This window comes from Eriocheir sinensis, chromosome 49 (assembly GCF_024679095.1).
Source record: "Eriocheir sinensis breed Jianghai 21 chromosome 49, ASM2467909v1, whole genome shotgun sequence".
Taxonomy (NCBI): Eukaryota; Metazoa; Arthropoda; class Malacostraca; order Decapoda; family Varunidae; genus Eriocheir; species Eriocheir sinensis.
In genome coordinates this window covers 1,427,265-1,432,610 of record NC_066557.1, presented here as the reverse complement: position 1 = coordinate 1,432,610, position 5,346 = coordinate 1,427,265, and positions in this window count along the sequence as shown.

Below are 5,346 nucleotides of genomic sequence, written 5' to 3'. Positions count from 1 at the left end.
CCCCTTAAAGCTATTGATACTCTGTGCGCTAACTACTGACGGTGGGAGTCTATTCCAATAATCGACGACTCTGTTATTGAAAATAACTTCTGTGCACCAATGTGTTACATCGATTTCCTTTTAACTGCATACCGTTGCTGCGTGTTCTTGTGTTGGTGTCTCTCTGAAATATACTATCTGGGTTAATGTTGTCGAATCCATTAAGGATTTTGAACACTTCAATTAAGTCTTCTTTGGATAAGTACTTCATGGATATAAGATTATACTGCCCTGTGTAGGCCACTCGTCCTCTTCCAGTCTCCCTGTATTTCTATGTTCTTAGGTTCTTATATAATGAAGTCATTTTCCCCCACAGCTTAGGTTACCAGTAGTGTAAGTTAAGGGTAGTAATTTCCTCTTATTTATCTCTTTACTGTAAAATTTCCATGTCCCTTTCTTCCTTAAAGGTTCATGGTGTTCTCTTCTAACTATTTCCTGCCGGCACGTTGCCGGAGGGAGAGGTGGGTGGGGAGGAGCCTTCATCTTTTATGTCCTATCCAACCACACGTAGATTACTAGTAGTAGCGGTAGTAAACAGACACCCTCGCCATAGACCGATAGGTCTTCTGGTGTCTGTTATTTCTATGTATTTCTATGTATTCCTCCTCCTCCTCCTTCTCCTCTTCCCAATCCTCTTATTCCTTCTCTTTCTCTTTATTTACTCCCCCCCCGGCTCTTTTTTTTTCCTTCCTCCTAATCTTATTTCTTCTCTTCTTATCCTCATCCTCCTCCTCCTCCTCCTCCTCCTTACTAGGGCTAATACACTACGCTAAAGGCATCTCTCTCTCTCTCTCTCTCTCTCTCTCTCTCTCTCTCTCTCTCTCTCTCTCTCTCTCTCTCTCTCTCTCTCTCTCTCTCTCATCATCCACCTTATACAACTGACTCATGACTCATCCCTTTCCTCCTCCCCCTCTTCATTCCTTCCTCCCTTCACTGACTCAAATTCTCCCAAAGTCTATATTTCAATGACTCACAAATATGCATGCATTCTCCTTTAGTCTACGGGGTTAAGTCATTACTTCAAGCATGCAGAGAGGTGAGTCACACGAGGTCCCTCCTGAGTCGGCTTGTGTATGCAGGGAAGGTGTGTCACACAAGTCCTTCTGAGTCATATAATGCTTGCAGAGAAGAGGTGAGTCACGCTATATTCCTTTTGAGTCATCTTATTTTCGGAGAGAGGAGATGAGTCATGGTAAAGCCTTCCTGAGTGAAAAAGAAGTAGAAGGATAAATGAGGTGGACGGAGGAACGAGAAGAGGAAGAGGAGGAGGAGGAGGAGAGAAAAGAAGAGAAGAGAGACAATATGAAAAAGAAGTAGAAAGATAAATGAGAAGGTGGACGGAGGAAGGAGATGATGATGATGATGATGAGGAGGAGGAGGAAGACAGAATAAGGAAGACTGTGATGAATGAGAAATAGAAAGATGAGAAGGAAAAGGAGGAGGAGAAGGAACGCCGAAATAACGAAACAGTCCACGACAATCCCAGCAACGTCAACGAGAGGCTTTTCAAACAGGCGAACCGAGACACCGATATGTCTAGGAAGACAGGCCCGGGTATTACACTTTGCTGATTAGCCTGTATAGCAGCAAGAAGACTCCCTGTGCCGTGCTGATGTCGCTAATAGGCTGCGTCATGGACCATCAGGGGCAGCAGCCCTCCTGAGAGCACGCGAGTAATGGCCTCAAATCTATAAATAGCCGGCGCCGCGTCATTCAAAAGCGTTCCCACGGACCCTCGCGTACCCCGGTTTAAAGTCCACCCGCGCCGCATTCCTCGCATTCCTCAGTGACGGGCTGCCTGGACACACCGAGTGACCGTACACACACACACACACACACCGCGCTGCCCGCCGCACCGCTCAGAGGCACACATTCATCCCTCCCGCACTGCGACCTTGAGATGCTCCACACACGCCCTTCTAGCACGCAGAATTCCCATAGAAAATGAAAGTATTGAAGGACAGACTTTGGAATGTGGTGGAGGTGTGTGTGTGTGTGTGTGTGTGTGTGTGTGTGTGTGTGTGTGTGTAATTCACCTCTTGGTCTGCTGCGGGTCTCTCTCGAGACCATAGCTGGGCACTATAACAGAAAACCTTATTCCCGATAACCGATAACTGATAATGAAAAACCTTATCGGTGATAACCGATATTCGTTAACTGGAGACACAAATATAGCCAATAACCGATAACCGATACCCGATATAAATCCACAATTCTGATACTAGCTAGTGATAAGTCCGATAGGTGAAAACGATACTATATTGATATTTGAAATAGAAAAACATAGATGAATTCAAATTTTCATTATCTGTATTTTAGAAAACTTACAAAACCCGAAAACCACACGTTGACACGTACCTATGGACGGTAATACTAGAAACGCCTGAGCCGGTGTTGTGTTATTTGGCGTCCCCACCGTCAACAAACACTGGTCTTCAGAACTGCATGCTCAGACCAGCAAGCGTAGACCTGTACAGTCTCACAAAGCTTTTTATAATTAAGAGTTGCTGAAGGCTGAATCAGACATACAGCACCACTACCACCATCCCCGCTGTTTCTAGAACGACATTCTGTACGAGTTGTATTTATATGTACCGAGTGTCGTTCTAGAAACAGCGAGGATGGTGGTACTGTATGTCTGATTCAGCCTTCCAGCAACTCTTAATGTGTTGAAAAGTTTTGTGAGACTGTACAGGGTTTCACTTACTGGTCTGAACATGCGCAGTTCACGAGAGACCAGTGTTTGTAAACAAAAGCGCCAGCTTTTGACGATGGGACACCAAATAACACAATACCGGGTGCCTTCAATACCATGGCATGCTCACAAACGAATACGGAATATCAAATTTGAGGCAGTGAATAATCATTTTGGGGGCAAAGTTAAATGATTTTTCTCTTTGATATATTGACTTTTGAGTCTAATATAAAACATAACTTAGTTTTTTTAATGTTGATGATCTAAGTATGAAATCTCTTCACACGAAGATATTTCATACCCCGAAGTTTTTTCATACAACACCGGGCGCCCGGCCACGCATGCGCAGTAGGGAAGAGACGGTTTTTTTTTCTGAGGCGGAAAAAAGTAGTGATTATCGCTAGTTTGGTTACAAAAGTAACGAAGATACCGATATATATTTAAATAAGTAGCGGATGGCCGATAACCCGATTTTGTTATCAGCGATAAAGTATCGCGATAACTTATCGCGATAACGCCCAGCTATGCTCGAGACAGCCAGCCGTTTCCCTACGGAGGAGCACAGAGCTCGTAGTACCGATCTTTGGGTAGGGCTGAGACCACTCATACACAACACACCGCGACAACGAGGTCACAACTCCTTGCCTGACGTCGCGTACCTACTCACTGCTAGGTGAACAGGGGCTACACGTGAAAGACGATTAACCCAATTTATCTTCACCCGGCTGGGGAATCGAACCCCGGTCCTTCTGGTTGTAAGGCCGACTTTCTATCAACTGAGCTACCGGGCCGTGTGTGTGTGTGCGTGCGTGCCTGCCGGCCACACGCTCCTGCTTAGAAATAAGAACAAGAACAATGCAGGAGACACGAGTTCTCTTTTCGATAATTAAAATCACCCGCGGCGCAGCGACATACAGGTCTGCCAGGTGCCACCGGGGATGTCAGAGACTTGACCGTGTAGTTGGTGGCTCCTGCAGACGGACCCCAGTGCTCTAACGTGGGTGTTTTCAGGCGCTTTCGACTCTCACATCAATTATTCCCGAAGGCCGAGAGGGGGATCGTTACCTTTGCAAACACAACAGCAACTTCGGAACTGTTTAATCGTCTTCATTGAGAGCCTTGCATTGTGGAGGTGACGGGAAGGGAGAGAGAGAGAGAGAGAGAGAGAGAGAGAGAGAGAGAGAGAGAGAGAGAGAGAGAGAGAGAGAGAGAGAGAGAGAGAGAGAGAGAGAGAGAGAGAGAGAGAGAGAGAGAGAGAGAGAGAGAGAGAGAGAGATTTACATAGATTTACATAGAAAATCAGACCACACAGACCCCATGGTCCAGACTTGGTGGTCTGTCCTTAAACCTAAGTGATTTTACATTAATCAGAAGACTCCAAAACGTTGCATTTCTACTCTAGTTGATATTAAGTTGAAGGAAGTGACGGTCGAGCTTATTTTTGAAGGAGTCAATCGTGTTACACTGGACCACTGATGGTGGAAGCTTATTCCATTCTCGCACTATAACGTTGGTGAAGAAAAATTTGGTGCAGTCTGAGTTTACTTGTCTACATCTGAGTTTTACGCCATTGTTCCTCGTGCGCAAAGTGTCATCGATCATAAACAATGTTGATCTGTCTACATTCGTGAAACCATTAAGTATTTTAAAACATTCGATCAGTTTTCCTCGGAGGCGACGTTTCTCAAGAGAGAACATGTTAAGGGTAGAAAGCCTTTCTTTGTAGGATTTGTTGCGCAAGGAAGGGATTATTTTCGTTGCCCGACGCTGAACACCTTCTAATTTAGCAATATCCTTTGCATGGTGGGGAGACCAAAACTGTACCGCATATTCCAAGTGGGGTCTGACTAAACTGTTGTAGAGCGGGAGTATTACATCTTTATTCTTGAATACAAAGTTTCTTTTAATGAAGCCCAACATTCTGTTCGCTTTATTTGCTGCATCGATGCATTGCTGTGAGAATTTGAGGTTTGACGCGATTTTGACCCCCAAGTCCTTGACGCATTGAACGCTTTTGAGTTTAACGCCGCGCATTTCGTATTCGAACTTCTTATTCCTCGTTCCAATTTGAAGGACCTGGCACTTGTCTACGTTAAAGGGTATCTCCCATCTCTCCGACCAAGCTGAAATTTTGTGCAAATCCTCTTGGAGGCTTTGCCTGTCTTCGTCAGTCAGACCCGAGTTACCAATCTTTGTGTCGTCTGCAAATTTACTAATGCGGTTATTGAGTCCAACATCCACGTCGTTGATGTATATAATGAAGAGCACTGGGCCAAGGACCGAGCCCTGAGGGACGCCACTAGTGACAGGCGCCCACTCTGAGTTAAATCCGTCAATCACTACTCTTTGTTGTCTGTTGCTCAACCAATTCGCGATCCATTGGTTTACTTGACCGTCAATACCTATTTGCTTTAATTTGTAAAGTAATTTATGATGCGGGACTTTATCAAACGCTTTCTGGAAATCAAGATAGACTACGTCCAGTGATTTGGTTACGTCATAAACAGTGAAGAGGTCGTTATAAAAGGTTAATAGGTTTGATAGGCAGGATCTTTTGTTTCGGAAGCCATGTTGTGAGTCCCCAATCAATGAGTGGCTTTCAAGGTAATTCA